Source organism: Cavia porcellus, unplaced genomic scaffold, assembly GCF_034190915.1.
Source record: "Cavia porcellus strain 051 isolate PalLab524CR breed Dunkin Hartley unplaced genomic scaffold, mCavPor4.1 scaffold_1, whole genome shotgun sequence".
In the NCBI taxonomy this organism is placed as follows: Eukaryota; Metazoa; Chordata; class Mammalia; order Rodentia; family Caviidae; genus Cavia; species Cavia porcellus.
This window is the reverse complement of record NW_026947484.1, coordinates 48,351,499-48,376,615: the sequence shown is the minus strand read 5'-3', so window position 1 is coordinate 48,376,615 and position 25,117 is coordinate 48,351,499. Positions and strand designations below refer to the sequence as shown.

The window sequence follows — 25,117 nt, the reverse complement described above, 5'->3', positions numbered from 1 at the left end:
AATGGAAGAAAGAATGATGGTTGTACACATTGCTGCAGAATTTTGCTCAGTAGTGAACTGGGTGTAAAATTGACAAGGACTCTTAAAGCTTCCTGAGCGTTCTGGAAGTTGGAATAGGAAGTTGTTTCAAGATCTTATTTACTGGATTCTGTCCCTGGGGCTAACAGTTAAGAAATGAGTAGAAAAATATTATTATCGAAGGTCTGATAAAACCTGGAGACAGACGGGATATACAGAAGGAAAATACTCATGGATGGAGAGATGCATGAAAACCTAAAGGAGGATAAAAATTTAGAGGATATCAATGAATGGAATAGGAAAAGTAGAAGGGTTTGGAAACTGAAAAGGAGGAAAGACGATTATGAGTTTTTGAGGCCATCTTCTTATTGATAACAGAACTAGACATTTTAGAAGTTTAGTTTGTTCAACAGTTTAGTTTGAAAGACATATTCACATCTTTTGCCCCATATCTATGTCCTTACTTTATATTTTTGAGTCAGCTCACATTTTATCGGGACTATTTCCTAAGCATTGGTATTTATGGGATAGACCATTTACATATCACACAGACAAAGACATAGGACTATTAAGGATATTTGTGTCTACTCTTTGGAAAGTAGTTTCCTATAAGATTGGAGAGAAATTGAGATACTGCTTGAGGCCAGACTGAGAGTCCAAACATTCTTGACAGGACCCAAATTTGAAGTGTATTTGCAAGGATAGTAGTATTTAATTTATAGTATTATTATGGAGATTAAATGAAATAATAAAGTTCTAAGCACAGAGCCTGGCTGGTAATGATCAATAAATGATGGACGATGGGATGCAATTCCTCCCAGAACTGCAGACTAGAGGAGGAAAGCAGAAGTAGGTCGGGATGGTGGAATTTAGAATGTTGGAATGGTTGGGGAGATGCTGCCTGGAATTAGTGTCTCTGAGGGAAATTAGTGTAGGAAGAGATGAGGTTCAGTGAGGAAGGAATGGTGTAACCCTGAGGACCTTGGATACAAGCTTTAGCGAGTGATACTATGCTAGTATCTTAAAATTCTGCACTTGACCTAGATTTAGTCATTTGAAGCCAATCTAATGTGTTGATATTTTTAAAAAAATCATAATTAAAAATAGTTGGAAAGCTACCTAAATTTAAAAAAAACTATAAACTTGTAAAGGAAGGTATGTATTTTGGGGTCCAATTTGAGGAATTATGGTTTTAACATTGAAAGCTATTTAGCCTAGTACAATTGGGAATGCTTTGGCCCTACTGCATCTGCATATATTTGCTGGTGTTGGAAAGTTGGCCGTATAATCCACAGCCACCCAAACTCCCAAGCGTGACTTGACTTCAGAATCCGAGACTAACGGAAACTGACTCTGCTCTCTTGCAGCCTGGAGGAAAGTTCCCATTGGCTGCGCTGAGTTTCCCAAATATCCAAAGCTTCCTGAGCGTCAAACCCGGGGGATGGGTTCCTTCAAGGTCAGTTACTACATTTCATTCCAAAGATTTTCTTGTTCTTGAAAAGGATCAGGCAAAGGGAGGGGTCTCTGATGTGCAGCATCTTTTCCTTTGGCCCAGACACCCATCACCCCATCAATTTGATTCCCGCTGTGTAACCGTAAAGACAAGGATGATGGATCTCTTTTGGGAACACAATGCAGTTTGCTTGGAAAAACATCCACTTTAGACAAAAAAAAAACAGCCCGAGTGGGGCCTTGGCTGCTCTCCTGGTGTTACACTCAGGCGTACATCTCTGGTGCTTGGCAGCAAAAGTTCTCTGGTTGCACAAAACAGCAGACTAACCTCTGGGAATATCCATCCCCTGTCCTTGGTGTTCAAAAACATAACTTGGAAGTGGCTGGCCCAAAAACTAGATTCCAGTTTGACTCTTGAAATCTCAGTTTCTATGTATTACAATGGACACCTTTTTTTGTTTTCCTTAATCAACTAATCTCCAGGGATGAGGACTCTGAGGGAGATGATGGAACAAATGCTATGTAAACACAGTTGTATTATGTTGAAAGATTTGTCCATTCAGCCACGTGGCTTGTGCTGAGCTCATGTTGGAAATCCTCTATACTCTGAACTATGGTCCACTTCACTTCCTCTGCTGGTATATTTATCACATTCCTTCCAGAACTTTCCTTCCTCCTATGTGTGCCTTAGTTTCCCTTCTAGCATATGCCTCTCATATGGGCTTATCTTATGCCTTATTTAGCTTTATTTTTCCCACAAGTTTTGTGCATGTGTGTGGCTCATGTATTCCCATATAACCTCTGATTCTGGCAAATTTATTTTATTCAAATATTTATTGAACATCTACCACTGAAGAGAAGCTAATATTTTTGGTCATTGTTCTATGTACTCTCACACAGGAATTACTATTATTCTGTCCTCTTTTATAAATGAAGAAAGGCAGGCATAGGGTGCATATGCAACTTTCCAAAGGGTCTACAACTTCAGTGTGCTGAACCACTCTTCCAAACCACTCAAGACCAGGGCTGAACTGGTGGGCCACACTGCAGCTGGGTGTTGCCTCCTGAAATAGGATTAGGAAACAAAGATGAAAAACAGATGGCCCCTGAATGGAGTACTTCACATTCTGGAAGAAAAGACAGACTTGCTTGTCAGAATTGGACAACATGGGGTGGTGATGGGACTGGGCAGACAAAGCATTGACACTGAAAAAGGGAGCCCTCAGGTTGCCATGGTTCTCAGGAGGCATCATAGATGGATATAGAATTCCTTCATTGGGTAGCACTTATTTCAATATTAAAAGTAGCTCTTAGTAGGAAGGATAAGCAGGTTTCCTAGAGCATCTTCTGGATCACTTCTTTTCTGCAAAAGAAGAACCTGGATAAGAATTGAAAGGATAAACTCAGCATTCATGACTGATTAATTGGCATATGAGGCAAGATAGGGAAGGCTGTCAGACTTCTGTTGGGAAGTTGAATTTTCCTCATTGGAAGAAAAAAAAAAAAAAACAGCCAGAAAAGTAAAAACAAATACAAATACATTAAACATGAGAACTGACCACAGCCTTCAAAGGCCAGTATATGATAAGGAAAATCAGGGAAGAAACAAAAGCTGTAGAACCACACATATTAGATTGGCATCTCTTAACTCTGGCAGAAAGTAGAATATGTAAGACTTTCCCTCTCATTTTTATTTTGCCTCCTGTTCCTCCCAAACTCCCCTTTCCCAGTTTGTACAGACACTGCCATAGAGAGCTGTGAAGCGACTGGATTTGGTTCTGTTTCCTGAACCCCAAATAAGACTTCACTGCTTGCTAGTTTTCTATGAGAACACGAATGCAATCATTTACTCTACAACTACACATTCACCTCAAGCTTTTACTGTGTTTCTACTAGAGCACATGCTATTTGGACAGGTAGGCTACTGCAAAACCAGTTAGCTCCCTTAGTGACTTTAGTTTGAACCACTTAGGCAAACTTCCTTAACTTCACCATGCTCCAGGTTAATTTTGACTTGATCTTGTTTTTCTGTTGTTCTTTCCACCTGGATGCCCCCACCACCCTGCCATTTATCTGTTTAATTCTTTGCTCCCTTAAATGACTAACTAGTAGGTTTTATCTCTCTTTCATAAAGTATATCTGAGCCTGAGTTCCCACAGTGAGTTTCACGGGACAAGTTCCCCTCAGAGTTTCCTGAAAGCTGTGTTCTGTAGTCTTCTCAAACTTACAGAGTTTATGATCTGTATCAAAGCTTAGTAGTCAATTGTTTACTATCTATGTAAGAAATGATTAAATATTTATCATGGGCTAAGTATACGCAATGCCGAGCCCTGAGTTGTAACTCTTTCTTTCTCTTAAGCCTTGTGGCTTTACCCAGGTATTGCACTCCTGGAAACCAAGGGTGGGTCCTTTCACATAATATGTTATAACATTATTAACATGGCAGGCACTGCTGAAAAAATATTAGAGGTTAGGGAAGGGATTTGGGTGGGGATTTTTTTGGTAAACTAAGAGAATGTGACTTACTTTTATCAATGAAATTGCTTTTATGTTATTCTGAAGAAACCTCTCTGCAAGAAAGCACTTTTGTGGTATTTCTAATAACAAAACTCCTTGCAGAAAGTCTGGAATGTATCTACTTATTGTGACTGGCTCAAACAGCAGTGTCTAACGTAAGAAAAATACAAATCTCCCAAGTTTGGAATGTCTACCAGAATAAATAAAAGACAACAAGGCAAAACCACAATTATTCCCAGGCCAATCTTCACTATAGAAATCCATCTCGGTCACTGAATTTGATGTCTAACCACAGTTATATGTGGCCAAGTTGAATTGATAAATGAATTCAGACTGAGCTCATTGAATTCATCAATAGGTGAAAATATTTGTTTTCACCTGATCAACCTTAAATAAAATTCATTGTACAGTGAAGACAACCTTAAAGAATTTGAAATGAACCGTGCTGTTACCCCATCACTGGAGTATCTACCTAGAAATCAGATTGGCACCCAGTGATGAATACCATCTGTCCAGCATTCCAAGGGCTGGCTGTTAGGAAAGAAGGATTTATTATATCCTAAGATGTCCATGAACAAACTCCAGGGAAAGATGTGGGAAAGACAGGACTTAAGGCATTTGGTGAGAATATCCCCGTTATTCTTTAAGGGACTTGTCAAATACTGAATTCAGTGCAACAGAAGGTTTTTATGATTTTTCCCTGTGTCCTTAAGTGGAATGTCAGAGTTGGGTTACCAGAGTTAATGCTACCAAATTTGAATGTTTGGGCACAGCTCTGTCTTTAAGAATTTGTCAGGGGGAAAAGACTGAGGTTTGGCAGTAACTCTACATACAAGTTATGTGAGAATAAACTATTCCTCAATTACGCTACTCAGAAGCTGAAGGTCTCTATAAAAGACCTTTCCAACTAGTATCAAAAGTAGGAATTCCAACCACTGAACAACCATTGCAAAATCTAGACTCAGCACATCTTGAATTTAACACGCCCTCATCATGGCCTTTTGAATGTGTCCCTTAACACGTTGTAAATGGTCCTGTACTATCAGAGGATGGTGCCTGGTGTTCCCTGTCACTGCTGAGTGCAGAATTGAAAACAAAAATGGATCAAGATTTCAGGTATGTACAGACAGGTGAGTTGGAAAAAGGCCTTTGGACCCATGGGTCCATTCATAGGAGAATGTGCTGCTAAGACTGGAATTTGGAAGAGGGTGGGTACCAGCTCAGAGAGATTTGGGATAGAATGCACCTCCTTTCTGGTCCCTATCCCTTCCCTATTTGAAGTGTTTTGGGTTTTCTGTTTTGTTTTATTTTTTCAACAAGGGTAATTGCTTCAAGGATAATTCTAGTCCTTAGCAAAACCCCGTAGTCCGTGGGCCCTGCAGGTAGAGGAAAGGAAATAGTAAGAGGCAGAGCACATTTCCACAGGTTGATCTTTTCCCTTCTAGCTAAATCCAGTGAGAACGGATAATCAGAGCTACAGTAAATTGCTCCCTCAGGTCTGGCCCTTCACCATCCACCTGGTTCAGCATCACCTGACAAGTCCTTAAGAGGCACATTCCAAGGACCCCTGTGAAATTTTCAGCACCAGCGTCTCTGGGAGTAGAGCTAGTGAACATACACTGTAACGGACTCTGAAAGGGATCTGTGCCTTGAATTTCTGCCTTATTGTTGCCTTTGCTTAGGTTGACGAGGAGGCTAGAGGGGACGAGATGGGGTCGGGGGAAGGGATGAGGCCTGGACCCATAGGAATGGTGATTCTGTGGTCGTGAGATGTGGGATAAAAGAACAGTTGGAGAGCAGAGATACAGACTGGTAACCCGAGCGTATATATTATTTGGGTTACACAGTATTTAAATTTTAAAACTAGAAATATCTTTCTATGGGACACATCCTCTTCAGTCCTCCCCATCTCTTCTCTGCCCCTTGCCCTGAAAGCACATGATCTTTCACTCCTGGGAAGGGTGGCAGGCCTTCCATTTTAATTTCCCATTGTCTCCTTGTTGTTAAATCATGAAATGTGAACTTGTTTGTCAGTCTGCACAAAGATGACCAGGCTTCTCTTACTGTTTTTTCTTTAAGGTTACCTTTATCTTGTTGATTTGCTGGAAGGCACAGTGAAAAGTACCTAGCAAAGTGTATTAATGCAGTGCATGCCTCCATAAATCATTTTTGCATGAAAAAAGGATGATTTATTTTAGAGCTGTTTTTCTCTTCCTCCTTTTGTCCTCCAAGCCTTTCTACATTTCAAGTTTTGCCCCATCACAATGTGACAAAGGGTTTCTATGATCTGGATCCTTCATTCACCTGTTTTAGGAAGGGCAGGTGCAGCTCGGTGCTCTCTCTCTCTCTCTCTCTCTCTCTCTCTCTTCCTACTGTTACAAATTGTCTGTGAAACAAAGGCACAATTTGCAGGTGGGAGAGGCCTTTCTAGACTTCTCATTCCTGAATGTTTTTATGTAAACCTTTTAATTGGTGGCAAATCTGTTTGTCTGTTGTGTTTGTCAAGTTCGTGTAAACTGTAGTCCATTAGACCTTGAGATGAGTCTGCTAAAGATTTTCAGATGTTTTTAATTTCCTTGGCTAAGAGCTGGATTTGAACCAGAGCTCAGGGTGAAAGGGCAATGTGTAATATAGGAAGACATGGACTTCGACATATGAAATAAAATAATGTAATGTTTTTAATATTTAAGATGAAAAAAGCAGCAATAAAACATTGTGGAAGGAGGAAAACATGAATACCTGTATATTTTAATTTTAAATGCCTGCAGATGTTGAATTTTAATCAGAGCATGTCAGATTCTGACTCTGACAAAGGCAAAAATGTGAGATCTGTTTTCTTGAATTGCTTCCACATTTTATGTTTCAGATTTTTATTGCATATAGCACTGCATCATCATATATTTATGTAAAGTGCCAGCATCCATTGCCCTCGCCCGTGCATGATGGCTAACATACAGAACCTCAGGCAGGAAAGACTCCTTCTCCCTCCACAGCACAGATTCTCTCTGCGACCTTGTGGGAAGGAAGGCATTTAACCCCTCTGTGCTTCACGTTCCCTGTCACAAAACAGAAACCACCACTTTTGCTTCTTCTTGAACTCCTCGGGTATGGTGAAACTTACTGGAAACTGCAAGTGAGAAGCCCACTGTTAGGCAATGTCATCATTGCGCGGTCCTTGCAGTGTATGCACGCACCCACCTGGATGACATCGGTCAATCATGTCACAAGACCTCTTGCAGCAATCAAGAGATGTGGTAAGCAGGAGGTGGCTGTGGCTGTAAACATTTTATACAAGTGGAAGGAGCACGCTCCAAGACCATGCCTAAACAAATGTACAGTGTAGTGGATAGAAAGCCAGTGCGAAAGCTGTGGATTGTCACTATGAAGTCCCATGTGTCACACACAGCTGTCTGTGCCATGCTTTTGTCCAGCTCACAGCAAACTAGGTTGGCTCACAACAGCACTGATACAGGAATGTGAGTATTGGGTGGCACTGCATTGTTCTAATGGATTTGTCATCACTGGGCCATAGGGATTTCACCTCGTGTCGTTGGCCCACCTTGACCAGGTTGTGGTCATTCTGTGCATGACAGTTTACACAATGTGTACACATTAACTCAGAGAGACTGAAAGAAAAAAAAAGCTGGTGGGAACCAGGCAAATAAGTTTCATCGAGTAATAATTAGATATGTTAAAATCTCAAGTTACTTTTAAAATGTATGCATGTTTTTGATAGTTTCTATTTTTCTGGAACTTTATTTTCTTTACATATTTCTAAAGTCATGTGAAAGCAATAACCTTAAATTTTCATTGAAATTCAACTACTGAAAACAACAGAGATATACATATATGCACATATATTTATATACACATACATATTTCAAAAGTTATCTAAGTAACCACATTATATACTTATTTTCATGAAATTTTTTTTGGGCGAAGGGAGTACTGAGGAATTGAACCTGGGTCTTTTCACTGACTTATATCCCCAGCCGTTTTTTGTGCTTTCTGAGAAAGAGCCTTACTAAATCATTACATTGCCCAGGCCTGGCTCAAACTTGCAATCCTTCTGTCTCAGCTTCCCAGAGTGCTGGATGACAGGTAAGCACCACCACACCTGGCTATTCGAACATTTTGAATGTTAAGGCCTAAGTAAGGATAGGTTGAAGATCTTCAGTAGAAAGTCAATCTTCATTTTGATGTTTGTTTTCTTGCATATTTCCTCAAAGACTCATAGCTATTAGGGTCTGCTTCAACATGTTTTATGCTGCTAAAAAGAAGGCACAGACTGGGTTATTTATAATGAACACAAATTTGCTGGCTCGTGGTTCTGGAGGTCAGGAAGTAAAAACCATTAGTCTATTCATGACAGTAGACCCTAGTGGCCTGGCCACCCTATATAAGTGCCACTGTTAGTATTATTGTAATATCAACTAAAGATCAACGTGAGGTTCGAAGGAGCAAACATTTAAACCATAGCAGGAACTTGTTGTTCCACTTTGAAGTCCTCATTCTGGTTTCTGAGGGAGTCTCAATTGTTAGAAACAGCTAAGGGACTTTTAAGAATATTGAAGCTTAGTATTAAATGTGGAGTTATCTGATTTAACCCATTTCCTCTCTGTATGTGTGGTTGGTGGTTGATTCATTGATTCACTGATTCATTCATTCCTGGAGATTAAACACAGGCCCCTGTGCATGCTGGGAAATCTATCACAGAACTATGTGCCCCTATTTCTTTTTTTTCAATGTTCAGAAAATTATGGTACATAATATTTAGGGAGAAAGAAATGAAGTGGTAGCTCACATCCAGGATAATGTGATATAAAATTTAGAATATGTATTTAGAAATTAAGACAATCTATCTGCTGAATGGATGTAGTGAAACAGGGCTCGTTGCCAGCGGTGAAGAGGAAATTACAAGTCTCTATCCAACCCATTCCCTTTATCAAATCACCAGTAGATTTATATTTTATATGTCTACATATTTACTTTTGTTTTAAAGTAACCTCAGTTATTTGACTCTTCAGGAATTCTACTTTACTATAATACAGTGTGTTTTCACCCAAAATGCTCCTTGGGATTATTTCATAGCAAAGTGGTCCAGGTGAGAAATGAATCACACTTTCCAAAGTCTTAAGCATGTCACTTTTGGGTCTCTAGGTCCCTGGATGCTCCTAGAAGTGACCTGTGCACCTAGATGTGTGTAGCGGAGAGAGGCAGCTGGGAGATCTGTCTGCTTGCAGTCTACAGAAGACCCAAATGTGGATGATGGAGGCCCTGCACGGCCCCTTTATGCTTTGCACCTGGACAGTCCTTAAAAGCTTCCCACCTCCACTTTGTCTTTGGCTCCAATCCATCCTTCCGGATTAACCTTCCAAAAATGTGTGTGTGTGTGTGTGTGTGTGTGTGTGTGTGTGTGTGTGGTGATGGTGGTGGACTGGGGACTGGGGACTGAACTGAGGGAATTCTGAGAAGCATCCCCAAACCTTCCATTTTCAGTTTTAAGATACAGCCTCGGGAAGTTGCCCAGGTTGGACTTGTGATGCTCCTGCCACAGTTTACCAAGTAGCCAGCATTACAGATGTACATACCACACCAGCCCTACAATCCCCTTACCTGTGCTTACGAGACCCAAGGGAAAGTCTTCCCAAATAGACCCTAGCCAGTTTCTTGTCTTATTTTCCAGGCCTCTCCTGAAATAAAACAAAACATTTTCTGAAAAAGGAATGCTTCTTGTTCCCAAATAATAGTTCTTTTATATCCTGAATTTATTTTTTTTCTAACAATTTTTCTCCCTTTTTCAGTTATCCAATTTCTATATTTTGACAGATGAATTTATACTCCATTTCTACACAACCTCCTCCGACTGGCCCCACAGTGGCTTGTGATTCTGCCCCACACAGATTCCTCAGTGCACGTGCTACTCCAGAGGCAGTAAATTCTTTTTTCTAGAAATACTGATGCTGAGGTAGTTCAAGGGATTCTCTCATGGAAGGAGATGAGAGATGTTTTTTAAATGTCAAGAGTTTCTTTCAATGTTAAACTAATCATTTGTATAATCTTTTTGGTGGATGCTTCAAATTCTACTTCCTATATTATGTTTTTCTTTAATTTTGTGAATTTTTAAATCACTCTCACAAAACTGATCAATAATGATGAAATTTTATGTCTATAACCCTACAATCTGAAGTTCTATAACCTTCTTAAAGAAAGTACTAAAGATGTTCAAAAGCAGAACTGAAATTGTTGCCTTTACTCATACTTTTTATTTTTATAATTTTAACATATCTGGCAGGGTCGTTTTCTAAAGACAGCTGCAATAATAATTTCTATTCTACACGTTTTTCTAGAAGCTTGCCATCTAAGTCAATGACCTTTCTCCTTGGACATTGGGCTGGGGGACAGGATGACTGCTCTAATCACTAGAACACAGAAGAAATGAAACTAGATAAATTCCAAATATCACATTGTTCCACCTTCTTCTCTCCGCTGTCTTGTGCTTTGAACCCAGCTGCTGTTCTCTGAGGAGACTCAAATTAGCCTGGGTGAAAAGAACCTCAGAGGCAGAGAGGCAGAAGTTAGTAACCCAGAGAGGTACCAGCATCCTTCGCCAGAGGTGTGAATGAAGACACCTTCAAAAACTTTTAGCCCCAGCTATTGATCTCACCCTGGAGATCTTTCCAGCTGAGGCCGCAGACTTTGTGGAGGTGAGAGACATCATTGCTTTCAGGTTTTGCTTCAATTTCTGACCCACAGAATCTGTGGGCACTTTATTACTAAAGTGGGGGATGATTTGTTGGACTGTCACAAAGGATGAGACAGTAGTTCCTCTTCAAAATTCCTTGAGAAATTTCTGTTGAAACCTTGGCTCTACATAAAGCAATATAATGAAGGTGTACCTGAATTTCCACCTGCACCTTAGTTTTTGTGGTACACACACTTATTTCATCATCTTCTTTGCAACAAAATTAGCGGCATGTCCCACTGGATGTATTTAATGTTTCAAAGAATGCAATTTGCTTCCCTCTTCATCAGATTCTATCAAATAAAACTGTCAGCAGAGATTGGTCAAAAACCATCAGTTCTATGTTAATATTATCCTCTTCAAAGTAGAACAGTAAAGGTTTCTTTTTGCCAAGGGGCATTAGACCAAGCATTAGTGCTATTTCATTTTGTTTGAGTATCTTATGGCAAAGCACTTCTAAATTCTCTTGTATGACATGGAATTTGTCTTTGGCTGACCTAGAGCACAATATGCTATCTATATAATTACTTTCTGAGAGCAAAAATAAAGCATGAGAACATGGCATCACACACCTGGAGTTCTTTCCTAAATCATCTACGGCTTTCACCATATTTGACCACCATATTTGATAATTATATGATCGTTTTCTCAGCTGATTGTTTCACTTTATAAATATTTCTTTAATTAAACTTATTAGGTTAGCTGTGTGACACTCAGAAAGCTCTTGGCAGCTAAGCAAAGCAGAAACAGAATCAAATTTATCATTCACTTCTGGGTCTGTCAAATGTAAGAAAGACTTCTTGCTTGGTCTCTGTGTCTTAAGGCTGATGTACAAAAATATATGGAAACACCATACTTTGGATTACTGATCTTTTTGTGTACAGTAGAGATATAATACAAAAGTCACGGTTTCTTCCTGTTTTCTAGAAGGAATTTTTAGCCCGTAGGATAGAATAACTCAGACAAATCTCAATATTCAGTTACCTTCAACTATTAAAAATAGTAGGGTCTGTAAAAAATGCTCTTCCTTAAAATACAATATCACAAAATAAAGAATAATTATCTTCATATAAAATTCTTAAAATTGTTTAATCAGTATGATTTCTCATTTTGTAAAAGAATGCAACTTATTTTTTTACTAATATTTTCTTTTCATATTATTCTAGTTCTTCATTTCATTTCAGATCAAAGATAATTAATGATTTGTAGGCTGTTATTTCAAAGTTTACCATCTTTGTGATTTTTTCAGAACTTTTTATTCCAAATAATAATAGAGTCACACTATCAAGACTAATAATTCGATAATGTATGTGGGGTTTTAAATCCTTTTACTGCATATGTAAGTTTATGTGAGCCTCACAATAGCTGATGTATAAAACTATTCCACCATGACAGGAGTCTCCTCATTAACTTTTCTTTTTTCCCTAACTCTGATCATCACTTATTTAATCCCATTGGTAATTTGGTCATTTGAAAAGTGTTATAGAAATAAATCATACAGGGTACAACCTTCAGAGGGTGTTTTTTTCATCAGGATGTTTTTAAGAATCATTCACAGTGTTCTACAGCCTGATAGTTTGATTCATTTTGTGTAGATTAAACAACATTACATATATGGGCATATCACAAGGGATGTGAGAGTTGTTACCTCATTGTGTTACTTGAGTAAGAAATGCTCATGGCTACCATAATATATTTTGCTATCTTTGAAATAGCTGTCCATGCATGTTTAGTTTTTAAAGAAATTTTCAAGCTGTTTCTCACCAGAACTGTATAAAAGATCCACTTTGCCTGCATTCACACCAGCATTTGATATTGCTACTGTAATTTTTATTTTACCTATTCTAGTAGTGATATCTCACAGTGATATTATTTGCATTTCCATAATGGACAATGATGGACAACTTTTCATGTTGGCATTTGCCATTCATACACCCTCTTAAGAGAAGTGTTTCATTATGTTTTTGTTGACTTTCTGATTGAATTGTTTGTTTTGATACTGTTGAGCTTGGGAGTTCTACATATAGTTTAAAGTCTACTGCTTTGTTGAATATGTTGTTTGTAAATATTTTCTCCCAGTCTGTAGCTTGTCTTTCTTCCTATAAATTTACATAAAATATTCTAATTTTCCTGAAATTTAATTAATGATTTTTTTCTTTGATGGATCCTGCTTTTGATTATGCTGAAGAACTCTTCATTAAGCCCTAGGCCTAGAAGACTTCTCCTCTGTTAATTTTGACAAGTTTCATAACTTTATGATTTGTATTTTCCTACAGTAATGCATTTTGAGTTAATTTGCAAGTAAAGCATAGAATTTAAGTTGATTTTTTCCCCCTATGGAAGTTAAATGGTTTTAGCACTATTACTTGAAAAGGCTATTCTTCCTCCTTTGAATTAAATCTGCACTTTTGTCAAAAATCTATTTGCCTTACTTAACTGATTCTATTTTTGTGGTTCTTTATGCTGTTTCATTAACCTTTATGACTGTCTCTTTTTCAATACTATCCAATGTTCACTAAACTGACTATATAATAAGTCTTGACATTAGGTAAAATGATTCTGACCATATTTTTCTTGTTTAACAAAAACTGTTTCAGCTATTTTCTTTGCCTTCCCATGTGTATTGTAACAATCTTGCTATATGTACAAAATGATTTTTGTTGCAGCTTTTTTGGTAAGAATTGTGGAAATCATGTACAGGTAAAAACTCAGCTGCTATGAAACTTGTTGAGTTTGGTACCTGACACATTTTGATACAAACATTTTGCCCCGGTACTTGTGGTTTGTTTAGTATCCTATACACAAGATAGAAATTATTGTTGATTAGTTCACGATTCACTACTCTTCCCAATCAAAACAAATGTTTGGTACTTGTTATTTTGGTACTTATCACACATTTTGGGTCAATTAATGCAAGTACCAAAGTATTAGTGTACATTTGTTTGGGGAAGAATCAACACCAGTACTATACAGAATATTATATGAACATGGAGCGTCTCTCCAATTACTCAGGTCATTTTGATTTCTCTCATCATTACTTTGTAGTAATATGTACCCTGTGGGTTATTCAGCTTTATCACTGCTGCAGCAAAATACTCATGACTGACATTTAAAGGAGAAGAAGTTTAACTTGGCTCATGGCTTCCGAGGGTTTAATCCATGGTTGGCTGGCTCCAAGCCAGAAACACAATGATGAAAAGGATGGGGAGAGCAAAAGTGCTCACTTTATGGAAACTTGGAAATAGAGCAGGGGAACAAACTCAGCGAGGAAGGGGCCAGGGATCCAATGGACCTCAAGGTAATGCCTCCATGACCCTCCAGACACAACCAGGAGTACACTTCACTAATTACCTGAGTGACTCCCAAGCCAGTAGAACTGGCAACTAAGCTTAACCACCATAGCATACAAATCCTACACTTTTGCTTTAGTTTTCATTAGACTTACACTTAAGAGTTTCTTTATTTTGTATGATTGAAAGTTAACTTTGGTGTCCATGTGTTCATTGCTAGTACATAGAAACATAATTGCTTTTCTTTTTGGTATTAGTCTGTTTTTATTACATTAACAAAATATCCAAGGCTGGGCAATTTGTAAGAGAAAAGAGGATTATTTAGTCCACAGTTTTGGTGGCTAAAATATTTAAGATCAGGTGTTTCTCTTTGGGCTCTGTTGAGGAACCCCTTGGCCATGTCAACGTGGAAGAGAGAAGGGAACGTGTGCGGAAGGTGAGAAGCATGGAAGAGACAAGAGCTAACTCACTCTCTGAGCGCCCAGCCTTGAGCTGCTAAGCACAAGGCCCCAGGACCTAATTACCTTTCTAAACCCCCCATGTTAAAGGTGTTACCATCTTTTAATATTAGCACACCGAGGTGTCCTTTCTGAACTCACATCTCACTCCCAGGAGTAATTTTCAAAAATGATCCTTGTGGATGTTCCCTATAGATGATCACATCTAGTGTCTCCTCCCCTCTTCTCCCCTTCCTTCCCTTTCCCTCTCTCCTCCTCCCTTCCTCTCTTCCCCTCTCCTCTCCTCCCTTTTCACCTTCTCTCCCTCCTCTCTCCCCTCCCTTTTTTCCCCTCTCCTTCCCCTTTTTTCTTTCTTTCTTTTCTTTCTTTCTTTCTTTCTTTCTTTCTTTCTTTCTTTCTTTCTTTCTTTCTTTCTTTCCTTCTCTTTTCTCTCTTTCTTTCCCTTTCAGATCTGTATACCTTTTATTGCCTGGTGTACTAGAAAACACTTCTTGTTCTATGTTGTTAAATAAAATGGTGAGAGTATTCATCCATTCCTTGTTCTCAAGTTTAAGGGGAAAACACTCAGTCTTGTATTATTAAGTATAATGTTAGGTATTGGTTTGTTTTATTTTTGTAGATATTCTTTATCAAGTTGAAGAAATTTTTATTTTTCTTAAAAAAAGATTTAAACTAGGTATGATGGCACGTCTGCAATCCCAGCAGTTGGGAGGCTGAGGCAGGGGGATTGTCATAAGTTTGAGGTTAGCCTGGATTACAAAGTGAGCCTGCACTACTCATGGAGACTCTGTCACAAAAAATTATTGGGAATGAGTATTTAATTTTTTCAATGTTTCTGCATTGATTGATATTATCAATCGTTTTCCTTCCTTAGCCTTATGGAAAACTGTACAACTGATTTCCAAACCTGAACTAGCCTTACATACCTGGATAATCTCTGTTTGAACATGGTTTATAATTCTTTTCATGCGCTGTTTATTTTTATTTGCTAGTAATTTCCCAAGAATTTTTACCTCCACTTACGAACTGTGTTGGTTTGAGTGAAGTGTACGTGTTGTGTTTCTTTGTGCTGGTTTTGATATCAGTGTAATCCAGATTCATTAATTGAATTCAGAAGAATTCTCTTCTAGTTTCTGGAAGTGGTAGTGTAAAACTCATGTGAATGATCCTTTAAACACTTGATAGAATTCCTCAGGGGACTATCTGGATCTAGGCCTTTCTTTTCTATGAGTTTTAAAATTGTGAATTAAATCACCTTAATAGTTATAAGTCTACCCAACTTATCAATTTCCTATCAGTGAACTGTGGCACTTCGTAGTTTCATGGAAATCAATCCATTTCATCTAAGTTGTCACATACACTTGTATAAAGTTGCTTACAGTGTCTTCAGTCTCAAATGATATTGTTCCATTTCTAAGATTCATAAACTGTGTTGTATCTCTTTTTTCTTTATTAATCTTGTTAGTGGCTTGTCAATTTTATTGCATTTTCAAACAACTGTTTCTTTGAATCATTGATTCTTATCTATTTTTTCAATTTCATTGATTTGTGTTATCTGTTTTATTTCCTTTTTCCTGAGCTTTGATGCCTCTCTGCCATCTGTCCTCTTACTGTACAGCTCTCTAATTTATCTTGTATTCTATTTTTTGGGAATCTCCCCCACACCCCCTTTGGTAGTAGTGAATGTTATTCTCAGTATAATTTTCGATGAAAATTATAGTTGTCAATTTGGAGATGTTATGTTTCTTTTAGTTACTTTAGAAACATTTCACCCTGTCTTCTGGAAAGGATCTTCTTTATTTGCCTAAAAATATAAAAAACTTACAATACTTTATCTCTGCTGAAGCACTCCCAATATCAGTGTAGAATAATATATTTTTGTGCTATCTTTTTTATAATTACACAACTTATTAGTGTCAAAGGTATTGTCATTATTTCTTTCAATTTATATATTTATTAAATACTCTTATTTATTGTTTCTTTCATCTAAGGCTTTCCATCTAGAATGATTCTCATTTTTCAGGGGGCTCATCTTTAAAATTTTCTCTGGTTAAGAAATGTTGGCAGCAAGATCTCTCATCTTTATTTAATAAAAAGGTCTATTTCATCCTCATTTTAAAAGATAATTTCCCTGGAAAGAAAATTCTAAATAATTGTTTTTCAGTACTTTGAATATATTCTGTCTTTTGTTTTTCATGATTATTTATTAGTCCTCTGAAGGAATTTTGTCTTTTTTCCTAGCTACTTTTAAGATATTTTCAATGACATATCTGTTATAAATATATATGCTCCTGACAATATATTCTTGACACATATCAAGTAATAATTGACAGAATTGTGGAGAGAAATCAACCAATAATTGTAACTGGAAGTTTTAACACATACTCAGGAAATTGAAGATCAAAGATGATTTTAAAAAGAAGATTATTTTGGGTCAGGGATTTAGCTTAGCCTGTTCAATGTGAGATCCTGAGTTCCATCTCTGGTACAAAAAAAAAAAAAAAGCGCAGATTATTTTTAAGATCAGAAAAATATAGTCAGTAAGCACAAGCTACTAAACACAGATGGGATTCTTACCCAACAAAAAGATAATGCTATTAGAGTTCAGAAATACCTGCAAAGATCTACAAAGCATGCTGTGCATGAAATCACCGGAATAGTTCATGGGGCTCCCTCACAAGATGGAAAAGCCTTGGTAAATCACTGTTATGCAGACTTCACTCTTTAAATACATTGTTGCAAATTGGAAACTGTACCAAAAGAGCTCACTTAAAAATCTCTTCAGCTTCAATATGAAATAACTCTTGGGAATGGACAGTGTAGTTTCCTTCTTTTTCCTCTTTATATTTCCTTGGTTCCATGTAAGATTTCTTATCCCTACATTAACTAGCTGAAAGGGAAATGACAGATTCTTTAATAAGGTTGGCTAGGGGCTTATCAATTTTATTTATTCTTTCAAAGAACTAAGTCTTTGATTCATTAATTTTTTGGATTGTTTTCTTAATCTCTATGGCATTGATTTCTGCTCTGATTTTTATAATTTCCTCTCTTCTTTTGGCTTTGGGCTTGACTTGCTCTTCTTTTTCTAGCTGTTGGAGGTGTAAAATCAGGTTATTTATTTGTATTCATTCTGTTTTCCTGATGTGGGAACTCAGTGCAATAAATTTTCCTCTGAGGACGGCTTTCATTGCATCCCACAGATTCCGGTAAGTTGTATTTGTATTTTCATTTGCTTGTAGGTATTGTTTAATTTCTTCTGTGACCCACTGATTACTCAAGAGTATGTTATTCAGCTTCCATGTGTTTGTGGGATTTTTGCAGTATCTTTTATCATTAATTTCTAATTTCAAAGCACTATGATCCAATAACATGCAAGGGATAATTTCGACTCTTTTGCATTTATTTAAATATGTTCCGTGAACTAACATATGGTCTGTTTTAGAGAATGACCCATGTACTGCTGAGAAGAATGTGTATTCTGTTGTTGGATGGAACAGTCTGTATATGTCTATCAAGTCCATTTGTTCACATGTGTGATTTAGTTCTGTTATTTCTTTGCTGATTTTCTGTCTGGTTGATCTGTTCCTTGGTGTCAATGGTGTGTTAAGGTCTCCTGTTACAATTATGTTACTGATAATTTGATTTTTCATTTCTGTTAATACTTGTTTTATATAACTGGGTGCTCTGGAATTTGGTGCATATATATTTAAGATAGTTATCTCTTCCTCTTGAAGTTCTCCTCTAACAAGTATGTAGTGACCTTCTTTATCTCTTCTGATCATTATTAAAGTTCACATTATCTGCAAACAGAATGACCACTCCTGCTTTTTTTTTGGGGGGGGGGTTTTCTGTTGCATGAAGTATTGTTTTCCATTCTTTGACTTTCAGTCTGTGAGTATCCTTTTGGGTTAGATGGGTTTCTTGTAGACAGCACATGGTTGGATTTTGTTTCTTGATCCATTCTGTCAGTCTGTTTCTTTTAATTGGTGCATTGAGACCATTTACATTAATGGTTATAAATGTTATGTGTTGGTTTACTGTTGACATGTTGTCTTTCTGCTGTTGCATCTTTATCTTTCTGTTCTTTTTAATTGTCTGCTTTTCTTAGTGGTTTTTTCCTAAGTGTATCTAAACTGTCTTTCAATATTTTTTGCAGGGTTGGCTTGGTGATCATGAAGTTCTTCAGCTGTTCTTTGTCATGGAAGTATCTTATTTCACCATCAATTTTGAAGGACAGTTTTTCAGGGTACATCAGTCTAGGTTGGAAATCATTTTCCTTTAGGATCTAGAATAACTCACTCCATGCTCTTTTTGACTTTATTGTTTGTGCTGAGAAGTCTGCTGTGATTCTGATAGGTTTTCCTTTATAAGTGATCTGTCTTTTCTCTCTGACAGCTTTTAATATTCTATTCCTATGTTGGATTTCTGGGATGGTGATTATTATATGTCTGGGTGTAGTTTTATTTTGGTTATGACTGTTTGGAGTTCTATATGCTTCACTGCTCCTGATGTCGGTTTCCGATCTCATGTTTGGGAAATTTTCAGCTATTACTTCTCTAAATATCCTGTTGACATCCTTTATGTTGTCCCCTTCTTTTTCATTAATCCCTATTAATCTTATGGTTTTTTTTTTTTTGCATCATCTTGCAGTTGTTGAATTGGTATTTCCTAATTCCTTGTTATTTTTAAAAGATCTTTCCTTTCTTGCTCACTAGCTGCAATCTTGTCTTCAAGGTCTGAAATTCTATCTTCACTTTCATTGAGGCGGTTTTTACAGCTTTCAGTGGAGTATTTGATTTCCTCTATATCTCTGTGCATCTGCTTTATGTATTCTGTTTGTTGCTTATATTGCTCATCTAGGGATTCTATCTTTTTGTTTAGTTCCTCCAATTTTTAATTGTGTCTTCTTTAGATATATTAAGCATCTCTTTCATTTCTTTTATCATTTCTTCTTTTACCTGGGAGATTATTTCTAGTTTGAATTCCTTTAAAGCTTCCTGGGATTGCTTATTTCAGTTGCTATTATGTGCAATATTTGAGGTGTATGGCATATATTTTCTTCTATGTACAACGCTCCTAAGGTTTCTTTGGATTGTCTGGAGGTTTGACATTGTAATTTGGTCCTTCGTTTTGTCATTTTCCTATATTTCTGTGTTTCAAGTGTTTCGAGTGTTATTCTAAGGCTTCCTCGGGATCTGTTGGAAATCCTCTTCTATGCCTCAGCTCCTGGGACTCTGGCACCTAGTTCCCTGGATTGATAGAGGGTCACTGGGAGTGGAGCAGGCTGGCACAAGCCCAGCCTCTGGAACTGATGGCGCCTGCCTGCTTGCTTAGCACGCCACAGTCTGCCGAGCACAGTCGGGAGAGGGAGAGGGGAGGCTGATGCCTGCTCCCTGGACCTGCGGTGCTGCTCCAGTGCACCTCAAAGCTGTGAGGTTCCCTGGCCAGGGCCAAGAGGGTCCCAAACTAGCTGGACTCGAGGGAAAGTGTGCGGGGCACTTATGCCAGGCCGCCGGGCCCCTGGAACCGGTGGTGCCCGCCTGCTTGCTTAGAACTCCACAGTCCACTAAACACAGCCAGGAATGGGGCAGCTGATGCCGGCGCCCTGGACCCGCTGAGCTGCTCCAGTGTACCCGGAAGCCGCGACGGTTCCAAACAAAAAAACTGAAATGACAGACTCTTACATATTTCGTGACAACACTGCTTGAGAGAAACAGGAGAATCCTTTCCAGTTTCCCTGAAGCAATGCTGGTTTATACTTATTGTGCAAAAGTAATTAATAGTAGCATTCATTTTTACTCTTAAAATATCGTCACTTGACCACTTTATTTGAAGCTGATTCCTTTCTGCTAAATCTTCAGACTGTTCTATCAGTGGGCACCATGTGCATTGCTTTTGTGATAGCTATTTGCAACTATTTCTGCAGTTTCTAAGACTTCTGTGCCTTCTTTTGGCTTCTTGATGCTCAGTCCATCTATATACTTCTGGACGCTTTTATTTTACAAAACTTTAAACAACATTTGCTAGCTTGCTGTCAGACTTGTTCTTTCCCGGGTGCATGAGAAACCTCCACACTCCCACCCCCAAAGACTCCTCTGGAACTATAAACTATTTCCACCCCATTGCAGCAGGGTGTTTTAGCACCATTACTGTGTGTTACTTGTTAAGTCTTCTGTGTCTGTCCAGATGAGGACTGTATGGGAGTCTCTCTGAGTGACGTCACGGAAGTCCATCCTCACAGGGATGCTGTGGGAGCAGTGCTTCTCACTTCTCTCCCTTTGGAGCAGGAACACCAGAAGCACAGCAGTAGCTCGCTGAAGAAATACCTTCTTGAAAACCCTCCTGACCACTTTCGAAGGTTTCAGTGTTCTGGCAAGTGACCTAGAGTTATGGAACTGGGACTGGGCCATTCCATCTCTAAAGATAATCACACAGAAGCCTGTCTCACTCTGAGTGTGAATCTAGCTTCTGGACACCACAAACAAAACGGATAGAGGGATACTATCCTCTTTTCAGCCTATTACACTTCCAATGGAGAGGGGAATATTTGCTTTAACAAAATCAAATTACCCAGCACAGAATTTTCTGTGATGTTTTTTAATTGATACTATTCTCTAAGCAAATATAGTCATCACTTAACTGTAAGGACGTGTTCCATGAAATGTATCGTTATGTGATTTGTTGTTGAGTGACCATCACAGGGGTACTTGAACAGCTAAGATGACTCCAATACCTATGTGATGCAATCTATTGTGCCATTGTCACTGACCAGGCCATCTCCATGTGCTGCATGACTGTGTAAGATGAGTCAACACAGACCTCTTTACACCCCAGTCAAGAGTAATAAAAGCATTTCTTCCCTCTTTAGCAGAGACTCTCCTGAGATGGAGCTGTACAGGAGGCTCCCCGTGCAGGTTGTTGCCTGGGGTGCATTCCACAAAGTAAAATCCCTGGGAAAGCCCCTCTGCTCTTGTACCTTGAGGTGCTACTGGTGGTGACAGTGGCTGCTACGTTTCTTTGCTTCTGGAGCAGCTGGTTGCTATGTTATGATTCTTTTCACTGTTATTCTGATGCTCTGCTGAATATTCAGGGTTGGGATGGGAGAGATTTTGGGGAAAACAAAAACCAGAAAAACAAACAAACAAAAAGGCTAATAAGAATAGCAAGCCACAGAACATAAATTTGTCCCTGTTAGATGATTACTTGATGTTTTTATTCAAGAGAAAAAAACCCTGACACCTGTAACTATTTTTTTGAAAGAAAGACTTAATGAACAAAATCAAAACACCCACTGGGAATTTTTCCTCCTCTTGTTGAATTTTTCTCCCTGATTACCACCATCCACTGCATGGATGCTGGGTTTGAAGAAGAATGTGTATCAGGTTTCATATTCTAAAACCACGTTTAGAAAGGTGTGCTTTGGAAATTTCACAATAAAAATTTGAAATGAATACCAAAGCGACCAAGGGCAAGCAATGTATTTAGTTACATTCAGTTACATTAGATCATTGCGCTCACCCCACCCTATCTTGTACACACCCCAAATATCACTTACAGTCTGTTTCCTCATTCTGTCATATTTCCTAGCAACCATTTGCTCCAAAACCATGTGTAAAAGTCACCCTCCATGATAAAAAGCTCAACTTTTAAAAATTATTTCATTTGCTCATTTTACAGGCCCAATTATGTATGCCCCTCAGGAATGACTCCAGGAGTTTTCTTTGCCCAGGCTCATTAGGTCTACAAATAAAAGTTTGTATATTCTTACCTTTCTTCTTACTTTCCATCTTCCCAATTTCCCTCTTGAGACTTTTATCTCACATCCTGTGTTCCTTGCTGAAACCAGATTTACCCTGCCTTCAGGGGCTCTCTGAAGGCCTTTCTATCAGGCTAGCATTGCTTGTGGAACAGATGTGTGTGAGCTGGCGAATGGTGCAGTTATGAATCAACCTAGTGCATTCACCAGTAGCTAATCTGATCCACCTCCAGTGAGTGATCAGGAAGCTGTGAAGTGGAGGCACAGGGACCAGATGCCACATCCCACTGTAACCAAGTGGTCAGCAGGATACACACCCTCTGAGGACAGACCCTTCCGAGACAATGCTGTTCCACTACTGGCTTCCTCTCCAGAGCTTTCTCTGCTTCAATCAAACTTCTGCAGAGCACTCAGAAGCATTTTCCCTACCAGACAGGGAAGAGTAAAGGCCCAAAGGCCTTTTAAAAATGTGTTAGAAAATGTTAGTGGGATCTTCACCTGAGGTAGGTCAGGCACTGAGTATGGAGAATTCAGAAGGTTAACAAGTACACTTTGGGTAGACTTGGGTTGCCAGGTTTTACAATGATCATTTTGCAAATCTTTGGTCCATTCCTGCTTCATGATACTGGTAGACACTGTTTTGAAAACTGGTTCTAGGGACATGCAAGTTTGGAAAACACTTTCTAAAATAAAATCAAACCAATATGTTAAAACATCTAACAGCCATCAGATTGTGAAAGGTGGCAAGTGTGGAGATGCTGGAGGAATATTTAGCAGCTCTTAATTTCCTTCTTCTTCTCTCCTCAAAGAGTCTTCTGTGGCCTCAGTAGAGCGGGGAGGATACCCTGAGAAATTCTATCTTGTCATGTGCTCATGGGAACCAAAAATACGGGAATGAATATCCTGCAGTGAGAAGTAATGATATGAAAGTAAAGTACTCATGGAAGTCCTGGGAATTAAAGGTTTTATAATGTATATTCTGTTATAGAGAATTACATTTCAAGATCTTTTATCAGATCTTTTCCTTCTACATGTTTATGTGTGCTTTGGGAGGGTTCCCTTTAAGAAGACATAGAGAAGATAAAGAGGTTCATCTCCCAAAGATGGGCTTTATATTCCTGCAGATGAAATGTAAATTGCTGCTGACACCTCAGGAGCCCCCCAGCAAGGTGCAGCTCAGCGTTACCCAACATTGAGTCCTTATACAGTGAAATTCTGATTCAGGAGGCTGGGTAGGGCCCAGGCAGGGTATAGGTATTTTATAAAATGCTCATAAGGGTTATCTCTGTGAGTTCCTATCTGTTTGAATACTTGACAAATTATTTCATTTGATTAACTTGGTACTCTTTGCCAGGTGAAGGGTGTCACTGACAATTTTGTGACAGAGCAAATAAATTTCTATAAAGATATTTTGAAATTTTTTCCATTCTCTTAGATACTTTTTGGGGGGATATTTTTCCGTGTCATAAAGTTTCTTCTCCCTTCTCAGTGTTTCTCTGCCCTTGTCTGGGTCAGTCTGTCTCCATTCATTTCCTTGATTGATTGTGTGTGTGTGTGTGTGTGTGTGTGTGTGTGCCCGTGTGACTTTGACTCCTCCAGCCGTGTGCATGTGGCGTCTCCATCAGCTCAGCTGGGCTCCTCACAGCTTCCTGCAGTTTACACAGGTGTCTGGCTCTTCAGGCCGGCCGGGCTGCTTCCTCCAATGCTTGCAGGCACCTCTCGCACGCTTGGCCTCCTCCAGCCCATGCATTCTGTCTGTCTTCCCTCTGTCCCACAAGGACAGGAATGCCAAAGGCTGGCCTAGACAGATGGTTCAGAGTCCCCATAACGGGTGCCGCCATAGGGAGAAATCTCCCTAGAAACCTCTTTGGCACTTTGAACACCAGAGACCAGTGGAAGGTTTTCATTGTTTGAATGAGGGCTCTTGTCATCCAACCCTATCTCCCCTTCTCCATCTTTCCCCGGCTCCTTTCATGCTTGCCTCATTTCCAACAGCTTCCTCCCTTCATTCTGTTTCATTTTCTCTGCCTTCCCCCCCTTTTAAGATCTGTCCCTCTCTTTTTTAAAATTCAGGTGTTCTCTTTCCCCTTCTCTGGTGGAGAAGTTCAAAGTATTCCATTGTAAACAGATAGCAGGGAGAAACCTGAAGTTATGACATTTACATTGGAATGGTTTCTGTAATTCTCCAAAACTGCTTAAACAGAGGCAGATTCCTTGAGGTCCTGACGTCACCAGCATTATTCATATACCAACGATACATCTCTCAGGGTGGTTCTTTTCAACAATTCACCCCAAAAGGCACAAGGGTGAAGGTGCTGTGCCCTCCAAAGCAGTGGGATTCACAATAGGAAATTAAATATCCAGGGAGAGGAAGAAGAAAAATTTCTCTGAAAAATATTTACTGAAATTTTAAAAGTTCCAACACTCATGTTGAAGGATTGTTGTAGGAATAGAGTGTCTGACTCCCAGGCTGGCTCTGCAGTACTTGGTGTGTTTCTTTGCACACTCATTGTGTCTCACAGGCAAATGGTTTGTAGCCTTCTCATATCTATGTTCAAATTCTACCTATTCCTCAAAGCTTGGTTTAGACATCTTCACACCCCACCCCCGGGAAATCTATATTTAGCTCTTTTGAAACAAGCATCCCCTCTATTTCATCAGAATAAATATAACGAGTTTATTTCTTCAACCAGACCATCATTAAGATCCTCCTGGGACAGAATCCCCGTCAGATGCAGCTTCCTGCCCTCCCGGGACCTCTCACATGGTATGGTATACACATAGCCGGCACCCTGCAGTCTCCTGTTGAACAAACTTGGGTGAATTTAATGGACAGGGCTTGAGTGGCTTTGGAATCCTTGTGAAGTTCTTAGTTTAGAAA

The 25,117-nt window shown here is 38.8% G+C and overlaps 1 long non-coding RNA gene across 1 annotated transcript; it reads right to left on the bottom strand.

The window, feature by feature from the left end:
- Window positions 1-1,389: 1,389 nt before the first annotated feature.
- LOC134475841 (uncharacterized) lies at window positions 1,390-22,699 on the bottom strand. The gene is made up of 3 exons (XR_010047132.1): window positions 22,249-22,699; window positions 9,604-9,680; window positions 1,390-2,534 (listed from the first exon to the last, which is right to left on the bottom strand). It is a non-coding gene; the product is annotated as an uncharacterized LOC134475841 (long non-coding RNA).
- Window positions 22,700-25,117: the final 2,418 nt, after the last annotated feature.